Genomic DNA, 11,730 nt, shown 5'->3' on the forward strand with positions numbered 1-11,730 from the left:
GATCATAATTGTGAGAAATCCACTTTTGTTTTTACTGAAATTTGGTGATTGAAATGCCTGGAATACACACCGTAACCCGGGTGTCGTTGCTTTAGGCTAAAGGTGGAGATTGAAGGTGAGGTGCAAAGGGTGCCGATGACATCGCTGAAAGAAACAAAACCAATGCAAATTTCACAGATTAATAAAAAAGTAGCTTCTCCAACTCTAGGTTGTGCTTGGCTCGCTGCACCTTTTCTCAAGCCTGGGCTTCCATCCTCCTTAATGACACTGTGTGTGCTCCCCACCACCTTTCCAGTGAGATCCTCAACAAGCACGCTGGGGCCCTTGCACCTCCCTTTGGTAACTGGTAATAGGATCTCCCCTGTCCTACAGCTACACATGATTTGCTCACTCTCCTTTTATGATATTATTTTACAAACTGAGCTGTTAAGGTTGTGTTTGAACTTTCTGAATAAGAACTTTAATTAGGGAATCAGAAGGTTTAAGCTTATGCTTTTTGACAACTGAAACCAGTGTCTATAATTTTTCATATCTAAAATATAACTATTACCTGCTTAGCTTTTTTTACTTTCAACTTGTAAAGAAAGTTTTCCTTCTTCTCAAGTTCCCTTTTTTACATCCAGTAGGACCAGCTCTTGGGACTGTCATCAGTAACAGGAAACGCACACACCTCAGGGGGCAATAATAAATCACCAAGTTGCCAAGAAGTCTAGGGATTTTCTTTCTTTGTCTAGTCATTGTCACAGCCAGTGCCTTCTTGAAAGACGTGCTTTCATTTCATTGCCATATTTGGTGACTAAGAGTTTTCTGGTCAATTTAGTAAACTTTTAACTATCTTAGAATTTAATTAGCTCAATAGAGTGGCCAAAGGAACCTCCACATGACCACACATATGGATACATTTGAAATAAATGATGCCTGCTGACCAGGGTGGGTGGGCTGCTCCTCTTGTTAGTCTGGGGGGTGGTTGTGAGTTGTCTTGTTTTTGTTTTGGAGGGTGAGGGTCACTGGTGTGGGCAGGTTTCCAAACTACCTGAGAATCATGACCAGGAAACTCACAGCCGGCTCCAAGAGGACTGTACAGCTGGCTGGACGGGGAGCAGGAAGGAGAAGGGGTTGTTAAAGGCACTAAGATTGTTTCACTTGCAAAGCATAGAGCAGAGCTAGAGAACTGCCGGGTCCCCACAGGAGGGGAGGAACCAGGGAGGCTGCAACCAACTTCCAAGATCCTTTTATTGAATCAGAGAAAATAATGGGTTTCAACCACAGCGGAACTGAAAATGGGGTTCATTTCATTTAGCACCAATCATTTCCATGCGTTGATTAGTAATGTTCACTGGCCTAAAGGTGCGGTACCCAGAGTGCCAGCTTTTGGAAGAAGCTTGTTAAGTCGCCCATTGCACTCCGTTCTCCACCACGTTGTCTGCAGTACAGTCATCTAGGTACAGACGGAAGAGGAGGCCGCCAGATATTTGGGAAGTCACCCAGACACAAGAAAATGTTTAAAATGTCAAGGGGCTATTTTTCTCACAGTTGGGATGGGAGTGGGGCCCATCATGAGGGCACAGACCTGCTCTGTGAAATCCACTTCAAAAGCTGGGGCTGTCTTCAGACAGACCTTTCTCGCTCCCTAATAACCCAACTGTAGATTTATCATGAGAGAACTTCTCTACCAATTTTGCGGAATATATTTTTATTTTCACCTGGTTGGCTTGAGAGTAGTGAGCAAGCAGCAAGTGATTTTCCCCCTTCAGCCAGCTGTCAGCCCTTTAGAGACACAGCCCAAGAGATTTCCAAAATGAGTAAACATCTCCTGCTGTTTCAATAGCAGCCTTCAAACTGATTCAGAAACCGCCCAGGCAGGTATTCTGGGTCCCCGTGTGATTCTGGACGTGTCGCTGACCTCTCTTCAGGCTTAAGTGAAGTTAATGTTTTTCCCTCCTACCCACTCACAGCGGTGCCTTGGGGATGGAAAAAAAAAAAAATGGATGTGGCAAAGTCCAGGGCAGATTTGCTAAATGCCACAGGAAAAATCAGGTTAAAAGCATTTCTCTTTTGTGAAATGCAGCTGCCGTGTGAAGGACCCAGGGCACACAGTCTTCTCAGTTCAGGGACACACACATCCGTGTTTCCAGAACTCAAAACCCGGGGTGAAACGACACAGTGGAAGGTTTTAAGAAAGGGAACAGTGTGTCCTTTTTCCATCTAGGAGGCAAGTCCTCTTCTTGCTGATGTCTCTGGAAAAGTGAATGTGGCCAACATAAAGGTATTTTACTGCTGGTGCTGCTATAAAGAGACCTCAGCGTTCACATCTCGGAAACCTGTCTTCAGATGCAGTTTCACCCCGACAAGTGATCAGGACTGAGCTTTCCTGAAGGAAACTTTGGTTATTGGTTTAATTATAGGCTTTGGGAGGGGACCCTGGCTGCATCTTTGGTCCCTTCTCAACTCTTGCTCCTTCCTTAAGACATGTTCATCCCCCGCGTGGTCTCCTGCCAGCGAGACACCGCAGACTCAGCGCAGGAACGCCGGTCCCTGCGAAGGGGCCACACACGCGGAATCAGTGTGCAACACGGGGATGTCTAAAGAGCTGTCTTTCCAGCAGCACACGCTCCAGCGCACCTTCCACCACTTACTGGACACATTAATCAGAAGTCAGGCTGGCTGGGATTCTGGCCACAGATGCAAGGCCTTGGTCAGAAGAGTTGTCCAAAATGCCAGCAAGCAAAACTGAAGTGCTCATTTTTTCTTGATGGGAAACACCAGGCTATACACAACCCCACGGAGGCAAGAAACTGGGGAATGGGCTTTGCCGTGGATCCATCCTGAGGAGGTGAGGTGCTGTGGGCCGTGGCCACCTGGTCCAGCAGTGAAAGACAGGACGTCGGCCAGCATTTCGGAAAGAAGTAGTGAGGTGTGGGGGCGCCTTCCCAAGTCACCCCCTTAAGTTTAAGGCTGCCGCTCAGACTTGGGAATGCGCTTCGCACTGGCTCCCGGACGTGGATGGAAGAGTTGGAAGGGCGTTTGGGTTTTTGGCTGGCGGGTTGGTGTTTTGGTCTCGTCATCGTAGCCATCCGGTGTGGTTGACACAACTTTAGAAAGCCCCAGTGCCTGCCCTGGAAACTCTGGAGAACCAGACATTTAATTTGCTTATTATTCTTTCATTAACGTATCTAACAAAATCCACGGAACACTGCGCTTGGTGCTGGAGATACAAGCGGGAGGAGACCCACACCCTGCCTCCGGGAGCCTCCAGCCCGGAGCCTGTTGCGGTTCTGCAGGTGTGGTTCCAGGCAAATCTGCCCCCTGGACCACCCGTTCTGAACACTGGAATCAGAGACAAGTGATTTCTTGAACTCACCAATAACCAGTTCTCGCCAAAAATGCCATCTAGATACAAGAAAGAGATTCCTGTGACCTATTTGCAAAGACTTTGTTTAAAACTACAGTTGGAAAACAAAAGTAAAACAGTGGACTTTTTCAGTCTAAAGTGAGGTGATCTTACTGGGCCCCTGTGTATTTTTATGTAGCGTCAAGGGCAGAGCAAGAAAGGAGGTTAAGGAGAGAACTGCTGGAGCCCCCTGTTCACTGTCTTGGATTCATAATCCCTCTTCTCCACACTGGAGAGGCTTACGAGGCTGACACCCACACGAGGCCAAGGAGGCAAATCCAACTGTAATGGCTTCACACAGTGCAATCAGATAGACTTGTTTTTATAGAGGGAAAAAGCCTTCAGATAATGAGACTGGGCAGAGCCTGGGAAGTAGAGGTGAATGTCCAGTCTTGAAATGACCCCTCTGATCTTTGCCGAGCGCCCTGGGCCAGTCCCCTGATGTCTTTGGGTCGCAGTCTCCCACTTGTAAATGAGGCACTGTGCTCAGTGACACCTGAAGGCCCTTCTCATCTAAACCTTCTGTAATCTCGGCTAAAGGTGGCACCGTGCAGCGTGGTCTGCGATTTTAATTCATTGATTAGGCATTTAATCAATGGCCAAAGCGGCTTCAACGCTCAGATTAGAATAATTATGGCGAAGCTTCAAGGTTAATAATGAACTAAAAGAAATGAGCCATTTCACACCTCTGCTAGAGCTCTCCTTTCCAGCTCTCAACAGGAGAACAAATAAACAGCGATGAATTCATACAGAAGCAAAGATTATTTTTGGCAGTTAGAAAAGTTAGCCACTTCTTTGTTTACACATACGCATTATATACATGCATAGGTGTCTGCATTTATAAATGTGTATATTCATGCTGCCATTTGTCATGAAATGTGACTATTCCCAAATAATAAAGTTATAATTGCTAGTGTTTGTTATACTTACTGAGCACCTACTGTGTGGCCAGCACTGTTAAAGACTTTGTTAATATTATCAATAACTTTTCATTAAATTCTAATGTTTCCACTCTTAACACCCACCCATTTTGATTTCTCAAAATGTGGACGTTTATAAAGTTTATTGCAACCATCTTGTTGAGCAGGCATAACTCTTAAGAGTGTCGAGAAACGGTATTTCATAAAAAGGAGTCCAGTTTGTCTGAACTTTTGAGCATAGCCTCGCTGGAAAGGCATCCATTTGATCATGTTGTGTCTGGGGGTGGGGCTTCTGCCTCTAAATAACTCTTCTTTGGGAGAGAGAGGGAAAACTTTGGAGTACATGGCCAATGGAAAACATTTCCATCTCTTTCGAGATCGGGGGGAAAAAACACCTTAGTAAGGCTCAAGGAAAAGTTTCCTGGCAATGAGGGTTACATTTGATAAGCTTCTCTGATATTTGAGTCACATCTTCTGGAAACAGGTTATAGAATAAAATTCCACACAATTGAGACAGTTCAGGTGTGGTTCTTTCTGTTGGACCATACAAAATCCACACTCACACTGAAATTTCGCAGGATCGCCAATTTTCCTACTCTTTGGCCTTGCAGCCCTCCCAGAGCAGTGAGGAAGCATTCAGTAGCATAAGGGACGTGTTTCATATTATGATGCTTATAATTCTACATGTTTTCCCCAAATGTACAAATATAAAATGTGCTACGTTCTCCTCATATGCTTGCATGTGGAAAACAGAAATAAAAATTGTTTACTTTGGCTGCAACAAATGTCATTCTCTTGCTTAGTGGCTTTTGATATCCTTCAGCCAAACCAAACACGCAGCTTCTCGAGAAACCAGAATCTGTATTTAATACAACGAGTTTCTCACTCCCAGCCTCCCTTCTCCCTCTCTCTTTCTAATGACTCCATTGTTAAATAAGAAATGGATAATGTGAACTTCCCCAGCAGCACCAGTCATATTTGTGGCTGTTTCATAAGTAATTTAGGAAAGCAGCTGAAGCACAAAGAAGCTAAATTATTAATTACAGTATATTTCTCTGCTGGGTATCACGATAATCTTCAGTATTAATGCCCTTCTTACAAGGGTAAGGTTAGGAGACTGAAGTCAGTGGGTTAAACTGATAAACAATTATGAAATGTTTTCAGGTGAATCGTTGATTCTGATTTTATCATCAAACCAAAATAGCACCTCATTTAATGCATGCATGGTCTAAATATTTATCTATGTTGATGTGTTGATCTTAATTGTTCTAATACCTTCTTTAAATGGTTCTCTTTGAGAGTCATACACCCTTTGATTCAGTTCTCCAAAGTCAAGTGCAAGGTTACCCATCACGAATTCAGGGGCTCCTGTGGTGCGGGCCGGACGGCCAGGACCCAGCGGTGTCCCCAGTGATGGAAACCAGTGGTCAGAACCCCACCTCGCCTGAGCTGGTAATTTGGGCAGGTCACAGGTTAACTCAAAAGCTATGATTAGTGGACATGTGTCCGACGTGGCTGTTGTCTGGAAGTCTGTGCATCCGGCAGCCAGAGTAAGTCAGAAGAGACACTGGTTCTAATGTTTCTCTTAAGCCAAACATGAAAGAGTTTAGGCAGAGATCATTAAGCAAATGAAGAAGGACAACAACAAAAGAGCACAGGGCACTCCTCGCCTGGTTCAGACACCACCTCTGTAGGGAAGTGATCACTCCCTGCGGGCCAAGCTCCTGCTTCAGAGTCCAGGGCTTCTACCTACTTTAGCCATTGCGTCCTCCTCATGACCCCCTGCTGCCTCCAAAGCCTGAGAGCCTCTTCCATCCATCCCTGAGCTACTCCGTTTCTTACCTCCCTCAGTACTCGGTTTATAAATCCTGAGCATTACCATTTGCTCTTTTCCCCCTAAATCTGCTTTTCCTCCCCCCTCCTTAAGCCGCGCCCACTGCTCCTTTTGCATTCAAGACTATGTTACACAAGGGGGGAAGGTATAGCTCAGTGGTAAAGTGCATATGGAGCATGCACAAGGTCGTGGGTTCAATCCCCAGTACTGCCATTAAAATAAATACTAATTATCTCCACCACCACCCCCACCGGCAAAAAAAGACTATGTTATACAACACTGTAATAAAAGACTATGTTACACAACATTGTAAATCAACTATACTTCAGTAACAATAAAACTCAAAAAGTAAAATTTCAAAAACTGGGTTGGTTTGTGCCTACTCCTCTTGGAAGCATATCTGAGGCTGGGGCATACGGTCCTGAGTGGTATGTCCTCCGCACTGCTCCGTTCTGGCTGTCTGGCCCCAACCACGGGAGTCCCAGAATTCGTGACTGGCAAGCTTGCACTTGACCTCACAGGGTGAGTACCCACAGTGGGTGGAGGCACACGTGAGTGACTGCTGGTTTGGTGGAAGCTGTTTAGTGCTAAAGTGGCATTGCTTTTCACTATAGAAAAATCTAGTAATATTTTTTCAGCACACAAGAAAGAAAATGCTATCTTGAAGCAAATGGATATATGTTAAGATGATGTAGAGTGCAACAGGAATTACTTTTTACATGATGCTTTGAAATAGAAGTTGAAAAGACAGTGGAGACATGAATGTGACTACTGTCTCCCCACAGACGAGGGAGGGGAGCTGGTGTGTGCCCGGAGCTGTGAGTCTACTGCCTTCACACACCCACATGCTAGTGATTTTTGAGTAGGATTAGAAAAGGCAAATTCCATAGCCCCAAAATAGCAGGCACTACTCAACTGATGAATAGGTTAGTCCACAAGACAGCTCCCAACTGCCTGCTGGCCCTACCCCAGTTAAAGGAACTTCCAGAAATAATCCTTCTTCAAATTGGATTATCCATGCAAAAGATTCTTTATTAACAATTTGCATCAGGGTTTGGCACACTATCCATGAGCTAAATCCAGCCCACCTCCGGTTTTGGTAACTAAAATTTTCTGGCAACACAGCCCACCCCATCATTTTTGTATTGTCCATGGCTGCTTCCCACTATAATGACCCAGCTGAGTAGTTGTGACAGAGACTCTGTGGCCCACAAAATAAAAAATGGTCCTTCGGGGGAAAAGTTTGACAATGCTTGACCTACATAATTTAAAGAGAGAGTAGTTCGGTCAAACATGCTTTCTCCAGTGGGAAAGTAATAGGGTTGGATATATTCTTTTCTGAAATAAATGAGGGACCCAGGTCTCCCATCCTTCCCACTTGGGCAGACCTGGGCCTGGAATCTGGCTGGCTAAGGGAGCAGTAATGTCTGGTTACCGAGTAGAGTAACCATCTAGTCCTGGTTTTCTGGGGACTGTCGTGGTTTTAAAACTGAGCCTCATGTTCCAGGCAAACCAGGACAGTTGATCACCCTGACATGTAGTGAATAGCTTGTAGGGTCTGAGGCAGACTGACTTGGGTTCAAGTCCCACTTCTTTGACTTCATGCTGTGCAGCTTGAGTAAATTACTTAATCTCTCTGAACCTCAGTTACCCTATCTATGAATTGGGATTGATTCGCTTTTGAGGAGATATGGTAAGGATTAAAGGGAATTATGCACAGAAGGAGCCTAGGACAGAAGGGGTCCTTACTAAATATTCATTCCCTTCCTACCCTTTAGACCATTAAGGGCTAGTTTTTTTTACTCAATCTTTAGCCAAAATTCCTCTTTTCATAAAACTATCAGAAGGGGTAATTCTTTCTTATGCACTCCATTTTCTAATGATGTCATTCCTTTGCCTTTTACAAATAAATGTCCTAATAAACAAATAACTTGTCCTGTAGTGGGGGAAGTAGCCCATACACGTAAAATTGCCTGATTTTCAACTTAACTGTTTTATGTTTTAAACATAAACACTTGCAGATGAGTGGTGGTTGAACTCTGCTCTGTCCAGCTATGGACACATCCCAGGAAGGTTTGCTGCGCCCAGATAAAGTAGTTGGTTATGCTCCAGGTCCACAGCCAGATGCTGAACTCCCGGGGAAGGAGGCTCAGGGACTTTTTTCTAATCTAGCATTTGTGCCTCTAATGGAGGATGTTGACAGAGGCTGTGAGCGCTCCCTCTCTCATGATTCATCTGATGGTCACTATGACCGAAGCACTAAGTGGACCAACACGCTCATTAATTTTTTAAAGAGGTTAATAAGACACAGACGGCAGTGTCCAAATCTGATAGCAACTTACATGTCGTTAAAGGTCCCCAGGATGAGATCCAAGGGACGAGACAACATTAATCTTATCCCAACTCACAGCATTTTGATTTAAGATCCAGTTGGTTAGCAAATGTGCAGGATGGAATTAAATAATATGTACTCCTGTGGTAGTTTATATTCCCAGTTACACTTAAAATCCTAGTTGGTCCCCAGCAAATTCAATTTCCTTTAACCTGTAGCTATAGGACTTTGAGAAATCAATTATTTTTTTTTACTAAATGAATCCAAAACTATCAGCATTTTAATTTAATGCTCAGTTTCTTAGCAAATGTATAAGATCGAATTAAATAATGTGAACTCCTGTGGTAATGTATAACTTAAAAAGTTCCAAATACCTACTCAATCATGGCTGATTCTCAACAAATTCAATTTACTTGAGCCTGTGGCCATGTGATTTTAATAAATCAAATTTTACCAAATTAATTGGTCAAATCAGTCAAAATTTACAAATTCTGTGAGAAAATAAGTCGGTTGATTGGCTGATTTTAATGGCTAATGCAGCAAAATGAGTCAAATTATTAGCTCAGAATACTTACTTTAATAATACTTACTGCTTTAATTTGATTTAAACTATAAGCATCTGTTTGCCTTTTCGATTAGGAAAACACCAAAAAGCACTGGTCTCCAAACTTGGCTGTGCCTTAGAACCATCTGGGGAGTTTTCAAAACTTCCAAAGCCCAGGCCACACCCCAGGTCAATTAAATCAGAATCCTGGTGGGTGAGACTCAGGCTTCAGTCCCTTTGTGAGCTCCCCAGGTGATTGGGAACCACTGACATCAAATAATTAGAGTTCAAAGTTCAAATAATTAGAATGAAGCCATGGTAGTATGTTTTGCATTAAGGTGGAAACCCAAGTTGAAGGAGAAATGAGAATGAGACTTTGTAATAACATAATAGTAATTACCGTAAGCGAGTAATTTATTATATAATTTGTTACTGTTCTGTAAAAGATGATAGCTATGTATTGAGTTCTATCCAAGTGCCAAGCACTGTGCCAGGCATTTTACATGGATTATTTTATTAAATTCCACACATGTCCTCAAAGCCTTATAAAGTCACTGTGATTATTGCGCCCGTTTTATAAATGGGGAAATTGAGGCACAGGAGGTTAAATACTTGCCCAAGGACACACACCTAGCAAGTGGTCAGGTAAGAGCCGGCACAAAGCCGTGCGAATCCAAAGCCTGTGTGTGAACTGTTTTTGAAAAGCAGTGACTTGAAACTCAGTGCTGCTTTAGGTCTTTGGACATCACACTCTTATTTCTCTGGGGTATTGTTTTTTGGGCTTTTTTCCACTTTTCTTTGTTTCTGGACGCAAAGGCCTCTCCAAACAGCACACAAAACCAATTCCTGATGCCCCTGAGAGAGAGGTAGGCCTGGATTTATGCATATAATAGGCAGAGGAGTTAATATTCCGCATTAAGAGCTCCCTCTGTCTCAGGGGAGTTGCTGGCAGACTTAAAGCACTCTCAGGCAGCAGAAAGGAAACCTGAAACAAAACCCCCACCTGGGGGAAAGACATATGTGCTGAAACATCTTTAAAATTTAATTGAAAAAGAGAAAGAATATAATGGAGCTTCCCATTCACCGAAAATCTTGTTATTTCATAAAATCTTCAGTGCTGACCTGTCAACCTGTATGGGCTTGCTTTTAAAGTTTTGGGGGTTTGGGTTTTTTTTTTTTTTCTTTTTTCTTTTTTGGAGGTAGGCCGTCTCGGTAACATGTATTCAATACCAGCCGAATTCTTAACATCAGCTGATAAACATTAACATTTGGGGTTGCATAATGAAAAATAAAACAGAAAGAAGAAAGAGAGATGAAAATACAATATAATGTCATGGTCGTTTACAACAGTTACCTGTGACAATTACAGCTCTGCACACTCATCTCTGAATTGTGTCTTCTCTCGCCTTTTCACATAAAAGCTGAGAGAGGAGCTAAAACTGCCCTGAGAAGCTCCCCCAGGACCGAGGCCGACCGTCAGAGCAGAATCCGGGCCAATCTCAGCAGTTGTGTTTTCTCACGCAGCCCACTTACCTCAGGAGAGCAGTTCTCCTTCCGAGCATCGCCCAGACCCAGCACAGCCCCGGCCGGGAGGAGGGCGGGGGGCTCTGTGCCTGCCCCGCAGCCGCCAGGCCATTGCCAGGATGGGACGGAGCCTGCAGCCCACGGCAGGCCGGGCGCCCGCCACCCTTTCAGGGCACCTGGGCCTTGGAAGGGACCAGAACTCCCCTGCAGCCCCAGGCAGGGCCTCGGAGGGAGCAACCCGCGTCCCGGTGGAGGGCTGGGTCCCGGAGCTCAGTGCTGCCGGGCGGCGTCCTGTTTCCAGGTGGAGCTGCGCACCTGTGGAATGTGCACCCACCTTCCAGAAGGGTGAAAGCGCTGGGCGCCAGCCACGCTCGGCTTCCAGAAGGTCACCTCCCACTTCTGGGGGGAAACAGACCAGGACTGCGCACGAGCCGGAACCCATCCCTAGTCTGACTGTGTGGGAGCAGAGTATGGGGTCCGTTTTAATTTCCTCATAGGCTTCCTTCTTTAAAGACAAATTTTCTATGGTGCTTTCTAAATAATACTCATGTTTTCAAGTTTAGGAGCGTGGCCAGGGGAGAATGTGAGTCTTGTAGCTAGCAGAAAACTCAGGAGAAAAATATTTTAAGGAGATGATGTCAAAAGACTGAACAAATCCCGAAGGAAAGGCCAGGCAGGCACCACGAACACGGAGGTTGCCTGAATCAGCTCTCCCCCGAGGCTCCCGTCCCCCCTCCACGTCGTGCGAAGGAGGCAAAGGTCGGCGCCGGCCCAGCTCCGGGCCGTCCCGGAGACGGTAGCAAGCGCTTAAGGGCACGCGTTCGTTCCCCTTCGCCGGCCCTGCGTCGGCCCGTGTGCGCCAGCACGGAGAAGGGCGGCCGTGGTCTGCGCGGGCGCGCCGGCCTAACCCGGGGAGGGCTCTGCGCGGCTGCCTCGGGGCCAGGAGGCCCGGCTCCGCGGTGGCAGCAGCTGGCGCGCTTCCCGGCAGCTCCCTGCAGCTGCAGCTGTCCGTGCTATTTGCAGCTCTCCACATCCTGAGAGCTGGAGGCCGGGCCTCTCCTTGGAGCGTGTGAGTAACACACACTGGCAGGCAGCGAGAGGAGTAACTGGGAAAACGGGAGAGCGGTCAGGGCCTTCCTGGATCAGGGAAAGGCCAGGAAGTGGGGAAACAGAGCCCTGCGGGGG

General features: G+C 45.6%; 1 long non-coding RNA gene across 12 annotated transcripts in view; it reads right to left on the reverse strand.

The window, feature by feature from the left end:
* Positions 1–10,873, reverse strand: part of LOC105066236 (uncharacterized) — a 99,454-nt gene extending 88,581 nt beyond the window's left edge. For all 12 annotated transcript variants that reach the window (XR_012511636.1, XR_012511627.1, XR_012511633.1 and 9 more), the window contains exon 1: positions 10,555–10,873. This is a non-coding gene — a long non-coding RNA (uncharacterized LOC105066236). The remainder of the gene's footprint in view (positions 1–10,554) is intronic.
* Between the last annotated feature and the right edge of the window lie 857 nt (positions 10,874–11,730).

Source organism: Camelus bactrianus, chromosome 14 (assembly GCF_048773025.1).
Source record: "Camelus bactrianus isolate YW-2024 breed Bactrian camel chromosome 14, ASM4877302v1, whole genome shotgun sequence".
NCBI classification, from domain to species: domain Eukaryota; kingdom Metazoa; phylum Chordata; class Mammalia; order Artiodactyla; family Camelidae; genus Camelus; species Camelus bactrianus.